Raw genomic sequence first — 14096 nt, forward strand, 5'->3', positions numbered from 1 at the left:
TACTGATGAAGGTTGAGTAATACAGTCTGCAGTATGGATTATGTCTCAGTATAAAGAAAACAAAAATTCTCACAACTGTACCAATGAGCAGCATCACAATAAATGGAGAGAAGATTGAGGTTGTCAAAGAATTCATGTTGCTTGGTTCTACAACTGATGTCAATGGAAGCAGCAGTCAGTACATTAGATGATGTGTAGCCTTGGGAAGGTCAACCACGAAGGAACTGTTTCAAGTGCTGACGAGCAAGGATGGCTCCTTGAAGACTAAGGTGCACCTGACACAAGCCATGATATTTCCAATCGCCTCATATGCATGTGAGAGCTGGAAAATGAAGAAGGAAGATCGAAGAAGAGTTGATGCTTTTGAGTTGTGGTGCTGGTGGAGAATGCTGAAAGTACCATGGACTGCTGAAAGAACTAACAGATCTGTCCTGAAGGAAGTGCACCCGAAATGCTCCTTGAAAGAGAATGGCCACACTTCATCTCACCTACTTTAGTCATGTTGTCAGAAGGGACCATTCCCTAGAGAAGGATGTCATGCTTCGTAGGGTGGAGGGTCGACGAAAGAGGGGAAGGCCTTCAACGAGATGGATTGACACAGTGGCTGCGATGATGGGCTCAAGTACAGTAGGGATCATGGAGCTAGCGCCTGATCGGGCAGTGTTTTGTTCTGCTGTGCATGGGGTCGTTATGAGTCAGAAACAACTTGACGGCACCTAACAACAACAACAGATACTGTAGGATTCTTTCGTTGTTCTATTTCCAGTTGTTGGAGTAAATGAGTTAGAGTGTTACTTTTTTTCCTTTCCTCTTTTCTGATGTATGCATTTATTGCTATAAACTGTCCTCTGAGTACTGCTTTCACTGTGTCCCATAGGTTTTGGTATGAAGTGTCTTCATTCTCATTTGTTTCTAGGAATTTTTTTTATTTCAGTTTTTATTTGTTCTATTACCCAGTAGTTTATGAGCAGTGAGTTGTTCAGTTTCCATGTTTGATGTTTTTTCCTTGCTCTTCCTATTATTCATTTCTAATTTCATAGCATTGTGGTCTGAGAAGAGGCTTTGTAGTTTTTAAATGCTTTTGAATTTATCAAGGCTTGTTCTGTGTCCTAGCATATGGTCTATTCTTGAGACGGATCCATGTGCACTGGAGAAGAATGTGAATTGTCCTTTTGCTCTGTATATGTCTATGAAGTCGAGTTGGTTGATTGTATTGTTGAGTTGTTCTGTATCTTTGTTGAGTTTTTTTCTAGTCTATCTGTCTCTCTTTGAAAGTGGTATGTTAAAGTTTCCTACGACTATTGTAGAGTTGTCTGTTGTCCCTTTTAATTCAGTTAATATTTGCTTCACGTATTTTGGAGCATTTTCATTGGGTGCATAAATATTTATTATTGTAACATCTTCTTTGTCAGTTGACCCTTTCAGCATCATATAATGTCCTTCTTTGTCTCTTATGATGTTTTTCACCTTAAAGTCTATTTTATCAGAAATTAATATTGTCACTCCTGCTCTTTTTTGGTTTCCATTGACTTGGTATATTTTTTTCCATCCCTTAACTCTTAATTTCTTTCTTTCTTTGCGTCTAAGGTGGATCTCTTGTAGGCAGCATATTGATGAGTCTTCTTTTCTTATCCAGTCTGCCACTCTCTTTCTCTTGATAGGTGCATTTAGTCCATTCACATTGAGTGTAATTAGTGATAGGTATGAATTGATTGCTATCACTCTATTGTGCTTTTTTTCATGTTGTTGGTGTTTCCTTGATCCATATACGTTTCTGTGCTGAGTTTGGTTTGTTGGCTAATGCCTTCTCCCTTTTTCTTCTTTATTGTTGGTTTTGTGCTTATTAAACCCATATGTTTTCCTTCCTTCTGGATTTGCTTAGGAGAATTGTTAATTTTCTCTGTGGTTACCTTGGAGTATATTCTTGTCTGTGCATTTTTAGAACAGTGTATACTGTGAAGCCATTGTCCTGTTTTCCACTCCATTTGGAAGTTTGTACGTAGAAGTTTTATTCCCTCTGAATAGGTAAGTTGCTGTTTTTGTGTGCTAATTGACTTCCTTGGTTTTTAGTGCACAGTGTTTTATGGTCTTATTTTGAGTTTCTATTTCTGATTTGGTTTTAGTGTTGATGTCATGTATCCTGATTTTGTTAACCTCTGTTGTGGTTCTCTATTGGAAGGACTTCTTTAAGCATTTCTTGTAGGGTTGGTCTGGTTTTCACAAAATCCCTTAATTTCTGTTTGTCTAAGAATGCCTTGATTTTGCCCTCATATTTGATGGAAAATTTAGCTAGATAAGATTCTTGGTTGGAAGTTCTTTTCCTTCACTGTTTTATATATGCCGTCCCATTGCCTTCTTGCCTGCCTGGTTTCTGCTGAGTAATCAGAGCTGAGCCTAACTGTTTGATTATTATAAGTAATATTTCTTTGTCCCAGGCAGCTCTCAAAATTTTTTCTTTATCTTTGGTTTGGGGAAGTTTGATTACAATATGCCTCGATGTTTTTCTCTTGGGATCTATCTTGTGTGGGGTTCTATGAGCTTCTTGCACAAATATCTTTTCTTCTTTCATGATATGGGGGAAGTTTTCTGTTAGCAGGTCTTCCACAATTTTCTTGGGTTTTTTTTTTTTTTTTTTTTTTTTTTTTTTTGTTTGTTTGTTTGTTTGTTTCCCACCGCTTCTTGTTCTGGAATTCCAATGAGTCTTATGTGGTGTCTTTTCATGTTACCCATATAATTCTTAGGTTCTCTTCATTACTCTTAAATCTTTGTTCTGATTTTTCTTCATACAGGCTGGTGTCCAGGGATTTGTCTTCTAGTTGGGATATGTATTCTTCAGTTATAACCTACTGTTTTGTGTTTCTACTATGTTGTACAGTTCTGTAATTTGGGTATTCATCTTCTGGATTTCTAACTGCTATTTTTGTATGAGTTCTGATTGTGCATTAATCTTGTTATTTCATTCTTGAATAATTTTCCTGAATTCTTCCAGGGAACTGTCTGTGTTCTCCTTGCTTCTCTTTGGGGTTTCCTTAGGCTCTTGTAAAGCTCTATAAACGTATCTTCTAAATTCCTTCTCAGACAATTCTATTGCTTCCTCTTCCTCCATGTTTAATGAAACCTTTTTTTGTGGTTTTGCTTCTAATGCCTTGTTCTGTTTTTTTGTTTGTTTGTTTGTTTGTTTGTTTGTTTGATTTGAGGTTGCCTGTTCTTTCCTAGACATTTTGAGATTGTCTTTAACTGTTGGTTATGTATTGATTTGTTTTGTCTTGGTTTTATGGTTTAATATTTGGCAAAGGTGAACCTTGTGTGTTTTATTTTTTTAGTTATTAATTCAGGTGTGCTGGGTTGCTCTGCAGTTTTCTTTGTGATGGTGGAATCACTGTGTGGAATGTGGATGTGGGTTTCTGTTTGTCATAAAGAGGAGTTAGAGTTCAAATTGGGAGGTATTATGGTGGTTGACTGTGGTTTCTTCTATTGGATGAGTGATGCTATTGGCGGAGAAGGTGGAAGCAGGAGAGTGGAAGAAGGGAAGTTTCCCATTGTTGGGGTGGTTTCTAGGGCTTTGAGTGGGCTGCTAATGATGAGGTTGTACTGTTATTCACAGGCTTGCAGCTCAATTTCAGCAAAGACTCCAAGTGTTAGGGCTTCACCACCTTCCACCAGGCTCAGACACAACAAAAACCCCACTCCCAAGGCCCCTTGGCACCAAAAAGCCAACCCAAGACAACTGCCCAGCTCTGCAGTCCACCATGGGGGTTCCTTTCTCTGGGCCTGCCCACCCATGGCACTGGCCCAACAGGCACAGACTGTGATCCACCACAGAAGCTTCTCTGTGGGTCTGCCCACTCGCAGCGCCAAAGATCTGCCTGGTTTCAGCAGCACTGGAGTCAGGAGAGTGCCTGCTAGTAATCTGTGGTCCCAATATCACTGATAAAGTCAAGTACAGGACACTAAGCTGACCCAAGCCTGATTGGTGACCCACTACAGGGGCATCTCCCCAGGCCACCTTCCCACAGCACTGATGGACTCTCTTCTTGGGTTTCAGCAGCACTGGATGTGCCCATTTGCACCTAGCCAACCCAAGTTACCAATAAAATCAGGTGCTGAAGGTAGAGCCTTGGGATGATCGCTGGTATGTTGGTATCTTCTTCCTTAACCCAGGGAAGTCTCCAATGGCCTTTCCCAGCTGCCTGTCAGAGCTCCGCAGGATAGCTCTTCTGATCTTGTTATTCCCACCCACCCCCCATTCCCTTCTCCTTTCTAATTCTACTCCTTTGAATTTTGTGCACTCTGACTCAGTGAGCTGCTCAGAGCACCAGAATCACTAATTCAAATTGCTGTAGCTAATTTCAAGCACTAAGATGCTAGAAGAAAATAACGTGGTGATCACTGATGAGACTCCATTTTGAATCCCCATGATGCTGCTTATTGGTCTAGATTTTTGTTTTCTTTATAATGAGATGTAATCCATACTGCAGACTGTATTCTTCAATCTTCATCAGTAAGTGCATCAAGTCATCCTCATTTTAAGCAAGCAAAGTTGTGTCATCAGCATAGTATAGGTTGTTAATGATTCTTCCTCCAATCCTGATGCCACATTCTTCTGCATATAGGCCAGATTCATGAATTATTTACTCAGCATACAGATTAAGTATGGTGAAAGGATACAACCCTGACACACTTTCCTCTTGATTTTGAACCATGCAGTGTCCCCTTGTTCTGTTCAAATGACAGCCTTCTAGTCTATGTACCTCAGAATATAGCTGACCTTCATGATATGGATGGAGTAAAGCTTTTGAGGCCTCCATTTTTTGATATGGCACAACTCAAAATGAGAAGAAACAGCTGCAAACATCCATTAATAATCAGAACATAGAATGTATGAAGTATGGATCTGGGAAAATCAGAAGCTGTCAAAAACGAAATTGGATGCATAAAGATCAACATCCTAGTCATTAGTGAGCTGAAATGGACCAGTTTTGGCCATTTTGAATCAGACAACCATATGATCTACTATGCTGGGAATGACAAATTGAAGAGGAATGAGGTGGCATTCATCATCACAAAAAATGTTTCAAGATCTATCCTGAAGTACAGTGCTGTCAGTGATAGGATAATATCCATACATCTACAAGGAAGACCAGTTAGTACTACTATTATTCAATTTACTTACCAACCACCAAAACCAAAGAGGAGGAAATTGAAGGTTTTTACCAATTTCTGCAGTCTGAAATTGAACAGACATGCAATCAAGATGTGTTGGTTATCACTGGTCACTGGAATTCAAAAGTTAGAAACAAAGAATCACTGGTAGTTGGAAAATATGGCCTTGGTGACAGACATAATGCTAGAGATCTCATGATAGAATTTTGTAAGACCAATGATTTTTCATTGCAAATATCTTTTTCAACAACATAAACAGCAGCTATACATGTGGACTTCACCAGATAGAGTACACAGGAACCAGATTGACTACATCTATGGCAAGAGGCAATGGAGAAGCTCAATATCTTCAGCCAAAATAAGGTCAGAAGATAAGTGTGGAACAGACCATCAACTGCTCATATGGAAGTTCAAGTTGAAGCAAAGACAATTAAAACAAGTCCACAAGAGCCAAAATAAGACCTTGAATATATCCCTCCTGAATTTAGAGACCATTTAAAGAATAGATTTGATGCATTGAACACCAATGACCAAAAACCAGAAGAATTGTGGGATTACATCAAGAACATCAACCATGAAAAAAGCAAAAGGTCATTAAAAAGACAGGAAAGGAAGAAAAGACCAAATGGATGTCAGAAGAGACTCTGAAACTTGCCCTTAAATGGAAAGTAGCTAAAGCAAATGGAATAAATGGCAAGATAAAAGAGCTGAACAGAAGATTTCAAAGAGCAGCTCAAGAAGACAAAGTCATAATGAAATGTGCAAAGACCTGGAGTTAGAAAACCAAAACAGAAGACCATGATCAGCATTTCTCAAGCTGAAAGAACTCAGGAAAAAATTCAAGCCTGAAATCACAATATTGAAAGGTTCTATGGGCAAAATATTGAATGATGCAGGAAAAATCAAAAGAAGATAGAAGGAATACACAGAGTCACTGTACCAAAAAGAACTGGTTGATGTTCATCCATTTCAGAAGGTGACATGTGATCAAGAACCAATGGAATTGAAGGAAGAAGTTGAAGCTGCACTGAAGGAATTGGTGAAGAACAAGGCTCTAGGAATTGAGGGAATACCCAGTGAGATGTTTCAACAAATAGATGCCACACTGGAGGCATTCACTCGTCTATGACAAGACATTTGGAAGACAGCTGCCTGGCCAACTGACTGGAAGAGATCCATATCTGTACCCATTCCGAAGAAAGGTGATTTCACGGAATGTGGAAATTATCAAACAATATCATTAATATCACACGCAAGCAAAATCTTGCTGAAGATAATTCAAAAAGGGTTGCAGTAGTGTATTGACAGAGAACTTCCAGAAATGTAAGCTGGATTCAGAAGAGGACATGGAATGAGAGTTATCATTGGTGATGTCAGATGGTTCTTGTCTGAAAGCAAAGAATACCAGAAAGATATCTATTTGTGTTTTATTGACAATGCAAAAGCATTCGATTGTGTGAATCATAAAAAATATGGATAACATTGAAAAGATTGGGAATTCCACAACACTTAATTGTGCCCCTAAGGGATCTGTACAGAGAATGAGATGCTGTCATTTGAACAGAACAAGGGGATACTGCATGGTTTAAAATCAGGAAGGGAATGTGCCAGGGTTGTATCCTTTCACCATATTTATTTAATCTGTTTGCTGAGCAAATAATCTGAGAAGTTGGACTATATGAAGAGAGCATGGCATCAGGATTGGAAGAAGACTTGTTAACAACCCATGATATGCAGATGACCCAACTTTGTTTGCAGAAAGTGAGGATGACTTGAAACACTTACTGATGAAAATAAAGACTACAGTCTGCAATATGGATTACATCTCAATGTAAAGAAAACAAAAATCCTTACAACTGGGTCAATAGGAAGCAATGATAAATGCAGAAAAGTTTGAAGTTGTCAAAGATTGTATATTACTTGCTTCTACAATCAACACCAATGGAAGCAACAGTCAAGACATCAGACAATGTATTACATGGGCAAATCTGCTGCAAAAGACCTCTCTAAAGTGCTGCAAAAGACCTCTGCTGCAAAAGACCTCTCTAAAGTGCTGAAGAGCAAAGATGTCACTTTGAAGTCTAAGGTGCACCTAACTCAAGCCATGGTATTTTCAATTGCCTCATATGCATGCGAGAGCCGGACAGTAAATAAGGAAGGCCAAAGAAGAGTTAGTTTTGAGTTGTGGTGTTGGCAAAGAATACTGAAAGTACCATGGACTGTCAAAAGAGCTAACAAATCAGTCCTGGAAGAAGTGCAGTCAGAATGCTCCTTGGAAGCAAAAATGGCCAGACTTTGTTTGACCTATTTTGGTTTTGTTGCCAGAAAGGACCATTCCCTGGAGAAGGATACAATGCTTGGTAAAGTGGAGGGTCAACAAAAAATGGGAAGGCTCTCAACGAGATGGATTGACACAGGGGCAGCAGTGATAGGCTCAGGTATAGCAAGTATTGTGAGACTGGCACAGGACCAGGCAGTGTTTCATTTTCTTGTACATAGGGTCACTATAAATGACAGCCAACTCTACAGCACCTAACAATATGCATATATTTAGCTTTAGTAGTTTTCACAAATAGTTTTCCAAGCAAACTATTTTGATCTGGAAGTGTTTCATAGTGGTTTGGAGGACTATTTCAACACCACTGCCTATGTGTTCTCTTGAATTATCAACACTATGGATTTTCTCTTTGATGTGCTCCTGTTTCAATCCTTTAATGGTAAAAGTGATTTCAACATAGCTGTTTCTTCATTCATTTGATCTAAAAAAATTTCCTTGAGCATCAAAGTTTCAACCCTTTTTTCTGAATTGTTAGCAATATATGGCAAATCTAGTCATGTCTACTTGACAGGATTATGCAGTAACTGACTCAAATAGACATGATCAGAGTCACACCAATACTGAAGGAGAGAAGGTTGTGATTTTAATGCTTACTGGAGACCTACTGGGTGACAATCACTGTGCTACACACTGTGCCTAAGGAATCTGATTTAATCCTTACAACAATTTTGTGAGGTAGGGTTGATTTTTCCTAAAGTGTTTTGTGATTGCTTGCTGATCTACAAGGTGGAAATTTGAAGCCACCCAGTGGCACCACGGGATTTGCTTTAATAAAGATTACAGCTGAGAAAACCCTGTGGAATGTTTCTACTCTATTCTATAACAAATGAGATCGCCATGAGTCACAATGGAGTCCATAGCAACTTTTTTTTTTTTAAGTTCAGACTCAAAGAGACTACCTAAAGACATACCCATTTGCTAAGTAGCAGAGTCTAAATCTAAATTTTCATATGTACTACTTAGCATTGTATCAAATAATTGTGATATAAATATCTTCACGATGACCTAGATTCATGGATTGCAGCAGATCAGATGGAAATTTAACAAACAGTTTCCTTGGTTAGTACTTTAACATACTGAAGTTCAAAGAAAGCCAAAATGGCAGGTTATTACAAACTCTTTAACTTGTCCTCAAAACACAAACTAAACGGAGGAATAGGCAGACAAGTGACACAGACCCTCTTCAACAAGGAAAACAGAAACCAACTGACAGAGATACAGAAGATAATCCTGGAGCCCTGAGCTTTGAAAGGAACTACAGAAGTGGATTAGGCACCAACTAGTGGAAAAACCTGAAAGAAAACAGTGAGTACAGCGATAGTCAGAACTGCCAACTGTCAGCTACTCTGATGGGACCAACAGCCTGAATATTTCCAAGTGGTGTTGGGACCTGAGAATTGAACTAAAGGTCAGCCATAATCACCAAGGGCTGCAGGGACGACTGCACTGGTGGTCTATGACTAGGAAGGGAAACAGCAAAGAGGGAAACAACCTGAGCTGTGGACTTTCTGCTGTCCAGAGGGTGCAGCCATTTTGATTATTTACATGCAGCAGCCATTTTGGGTATTTAAAGTGACTGAGGGCACAGCCATTTTGAATCTTTACAAGTGGTGGCCATTTTGGATTTTAAAGAGACAGCATTCATTCGGATTCCAGGGGCCTAAGAATAGGCTCCGTTTGCCAAGGATGGCAGGGACATATGAGAGACTGACAATAGGAAAGGAGACAAGTGGTGAGTGCATAAGTGCTACCAACTAGTGAACAGAGGAGCACAGTACAGTACCCTGCTTAAGTAGATAACATACAAACAAAACAAAGAAGACAAAAATCTTGGGCAACTCACTCCAACATACTATCACCAATTAAATACAAACACAAAATGTCACAACACCATTTTGTGAGACAACAGCACATCACAGTCCACACAAAGAAGTAAGATAAAGCAGGAGAAACAAGAGACCAGGATACAGACCCAAAACACATCCCTTAGAAAGATGCAGCATTGGAACACCCTGATAAGGAATTCAAAAGAATTATATTTAGGCACCTTCAACAAATTGAGAGACAGATCAAGGACAACAATGACAAAATTGAGGAAAACACAGAGAAGACCCTAGAACAATTTTGAAAGACAATACAGGAACAACATGACAAAATAAATGAAAAATTAGAAATGATACAAAATCTACACACAGAAACCCAAAAGATTAATACTAAATTTTCAGAAATAGATAAGACATTGAATGGACAAAGGAGTAGAATTGAATCAATGGAAGACAAAATTAGTGAGACTGAGGGCAAATACCTCAACACTTCTTCGGAAAGGGATCAATCAGAAACGAGATCAAAACAAAATGAAGAAAGCCTAAGGTTCATCTGGGATACCTTCAAAAGGAATAACCTACATGTCATTGGAATTCCAGAACAGGAATAGACAAATAAAACCACAGAGAAAATTGTTGAAGATTTGTTGGAAGAGAATTTTCCTGGTATGATGAATGATGAGAATATATCCATTCCAGATGTCCAACAAACCCCAAACAGGATAGATTCCAAAATAAAATCACCAAGATATATCATCATCAAACTCACCAAAACCAAAGACAAAGAAAGAATCATGAGAGCAGCACAGGAAAAACGAAAAGTTACCCACAAGGGGCAACCAATAAGACTAAGCTCAGATTTCTTGGCAGAAGCCACACAGGCAAGAAGACGATGGGATGCTATATATAAAACCCTGAAAGAGAAAAATTTCCAACCAAGAATTATGTACCCAGCAAAATTGTCCCTCAAATATGATGGTGAAATTAGGACATTTCCAGATAAGCAGAAATTAAGGGAATTTGTTAAAACCAGACCAACCTTACAAGATACACTAAAGGGAGCCCTTTGGACAGAGAAGAAACAACAGCCAACAACAACTGACATGATGATATAATCCAGAAACCAACCAGTTTTGAAAGGATCCAAAGTAAAGAAGCCTACAAGATTGTAAACAAAGAACCAGAGACATCAATTGACAAATGAGGACAACTACAAATCAAAAAGAGGTAACAAACTGTGTAGTTACAGAACTTCTAGATGGTAGAGAAGTCAAGACAACTATAAGATAGAACGGAATGTTCAAACTATGTTTAGTTTTGTAAGAAACTTCCAGACTATCACCCAAAGTGAATGAACCAGTTAGCATTCCCTCTAGTAACGAGTGAGAGTTTCTCTTGCTCCACATCCTCCCCAGTATTTGGTGTTGTCCATGTTTTTTGGATTTTAACTGTTCTAATAGGTGTGTGAAGAATTGATGCATTTGAATTATGATGTTGGTGAAGAATATTGAATATATCATATACTGGCAGAAAAAACAAACAAATCTTTCTTGGAAAAAAATATATGGTCCATATCCAGAACGCTCCTGAGGGGTGAAGATGATAAGACTTCCTCTCATGTAGTTTGGACATACTATCAGATGGGACCAGTCTCTAGAGAAAGAGGGTTAGGTAAAGTAGAGGGTTAGTGAAAAAGAGAAAGACCCTCAACGAAATAGATTGGCACAATGGCTGCAACAGTGGGCTCAAATATAGCAAAGGTTGTGAGGATGGTGCAGGACTGGGCAGCGTTTCATTCTGTTGTATATAGGGTCGCTATCATTTGGAACCTACTCAATAGTACCTAATGACAGCAACAGCGATGGCTGTGTAAGGAACCTAGTGGCACAGTGGTTAAGCAGCTTTGATACTTAATGTACAAAATAGCTTCAGAAAGAGCACCTGGACCCAGAGACATAAAACCAAAAGACTTCAAATATATCGCCTGAGGTGTTCCAGGGTGGTCAGCCTTGAGAGAAAAACAGATTCTGTTGTTAATGCCTTCCAGAGATGAGAGATAAGACTCACAGTCATAACTTAGGGGCTTCTCTTTGTCCTTCTCATAGGTTAAGGAGCCCTGATCCTTGGCAATGAAATGTGTACACATAATCATAAGCTTTAGCTCAATCTATTTTAACTCTGTTTGCCCACTGAAGAAAAAAAATCTCACCATCTCTGCAGTTTTTCAAAGAAAACTAAGTCCAGAGGGATGATAATATATCAATCTTGAAGATCAAAACTAAACTGAAATTTAAAATGTTTTTTCAGGGAAGAATGAAGCTTGACTTACACTTTTCTAATACTTTGTTTCCTGACACTAAGGCTGTCCACCAGTCAGAAGTGTTCCACCAAAAGTCTAGAAGATGTTGTCATTGACATCCAGTCATCTCTTTCTAAGGGAATCAGAGACGATGAGCCTGTGCACACATTAACTCAAGAAGACTGCATTAATTCTTGCTGTTCAACAAAGAACATAGCAGGAGACAAAGCATGTAACTTGATCTTCAACACTTGAAAAACGACTAGACAACCCAAATGCTACCTGTTTTTCTGTCCCAGTGAGGAAGCCTGTCCACTAAAACCAGGAAAGGGACTTAAGGCTTACAGGATAATTAGAGATTTTCCATCTTTGACCAGAACTGACTTGCCAAGTCAAGAGCTAGCCCAAGATGAATCTCTCTTACATGCCAAGACTTCACAAGCAGTCACTCCCATACCTTATCATCTGACAGGTGATGCTATATGGAAAGGTACACTTTCTCAGAAGTTTGGATCCTCAGATCACTTGGAGAAAGTACTCAAGATTACTGAAATGAGTATACAGTTTCTGATTTATAAAGAAAAATTCCAAACTCTTGAGTTCACAGTTTTCCCCCAAACAAAAAATAGCTCATCAGCTGCTTGAAAATGTGACTCTATTCTTAACTACAGTGACTTGTTTCTCCAATACCATCTCTGTTACTCCAAAGACTGCAGTTGGTAGCCTCCAACCTACCAATCCTTCAGTGATACCTGCTGTGACTTCTCAAACTCAAGTAGCCACCACACCTCCACCTGTCACAACCATTACTTCTCAGCCTCCCACAGCCCTTGTTTCTACAGTTTTCACAAGTGCCATGATTACACCCATAGCTAGCATGACTACAACAGCAGTTCCGACTTCCACCTTTCAGGCACCTACAATCTTGAAAATCACCTCAGAAATTGTGCCTTCTAGAGAAATTTCTAACCTAACTTTGAACACAGGGGATGCACACAACTTTGCTACACTTCCTTGTGTCAAATGTGGGTTTCTCTGCTACAAATAAAACTGCTACCCAGGAAAATAGGAAGGCCAATCCAGGCAGTTCCTCACAAAACAATGTTCCAGAAAGTCAATATGGCCTTCTCTTTGAAAAGTGGTTCCTCATTGCTCTTTTGGGGCAATCTACTTCCATAGTGATACTGCCTCAGAAACCCCAGGAGGGGTTGCTATGAGTCAGGTCTAACTCGACGGCACACAACAACAACAACAACGTTGCTTTTGGTGTTCTGTTCCTGGTGATAGTTCTCATCCTCTTGGGTAGAATACTCTCAGAATCCCTCCGCAGGAAACATTACTTACAACTAGATTATTTGATCAATGGGATTTATGTTGACATCTAAGGAAGAAGCTACATGCCTTGTAACTCATTTAGCAACTAGTAGCACAAATGCATGCTTTCTGCTACCTCATTGATCTTAGCAGGAGGTTGTATTTTGAAGGCAGGAAGAGTCCCCCTACCACTTTCTTTTTGTTTGTTTTTTGAGGAAAAAGGAGAAAAGGAATCAAGTTAGGTAATACGGATGATCTGTCTCTCAAATATTTGCTGAACACAAATCTCTACCTAAAGTAATAAATTGCCATATAAAATGAAAAAAAAAAAAAAAAGACCACAAACTAAAAATATTTCATATAGACAGTTTGTCATTAATTATTTTGCAAACCAAATTTTCACCTGTGTCAGGTATCACAGGGTGAACAACACCTTCAGCACACCACAAGTGAGAGCCAATGTGTGGTTGAAATACCTCAGAGTGCAAGGAAAGCATATTTAAGCCCACATTCGTGAATTCTATTTCCTGACAATATTCCTTTAATTCTAAATTATTCCTTGTCCCTGGATTTTGTGCTCCTTCATGAAGTTCTTGGTGCTTTGTTCCCACCTAACTCACTCTGTCCCCAGATGCTGGATGAATCTTTCTCTCTCTTGGTTGGCCTCACATGGTATTGAGCAATATGGCTCCAAATTCAACTATTAATTCCCCCAATCTTCAACACACACACAACACATTCAACAGTCTCTTCACATAAGTTAATCAATACCCTTATCTTTTTAAGTCTGTTATTAGGCAAGGCATTTTGTTTCTTCTGTCAAAGCCAAATATTTTCTGTAATTATGTAGGTCTTTCTTAAGAAAGAAATTAGATCAATAATCTGTAAATGCTAAAATTGTCTCAGGCTTTGAGGTGCTTTTTGAGGCTATCATTCACTGTAGAGCTTTGAAGGTCATCCACCCCAGGCTAAACAAAAATACATGTTTTTCTCCTGATTACTACCTAAAAGAACACAGGGCCTGAAATTTCCTGAGTTCTTATAACCTTCAACCTCTGGGTGTCACTTGGGAAGTGAAAAAAGAAACACTACTTGTTGGAACTTGGGTGTTCATTTTGGATGCTGAATAGTGTAATGATCAAGAGGGCAAGCTCTGGAG

General features: G+C 39.0%; 1 pseudogene; it reads left to right on the forward strand.

The window, feature by feature from the left end:
- Positions 1-11185: 11185 nt before the first annotated feature.
- LOC103196950 lies at positions 11186-13008 on the forward strand (annotated as a pseudogene).
- The last annotated feature ends 1088 nt before the right edge of the window (positions 13009-14096 follow it).

The sequence above is a fragment of the Orycteropus afer genome, unplaced genomic scaffold (genome assembly GCF_000298275.1).
Source record: "Orycteropus afer afer isolate SDZICR_OR568_19922 unplaced genomic scaffold, OryAfe1.0 scaffold00071, whole genome shotgun sequence".
Lineage (NCBI taxonomy): Eukaryota > Metazoa > Chordata > Mammalia > Tubulidentata > Orycteropodidae > Orycteropus > Orycteropus afer.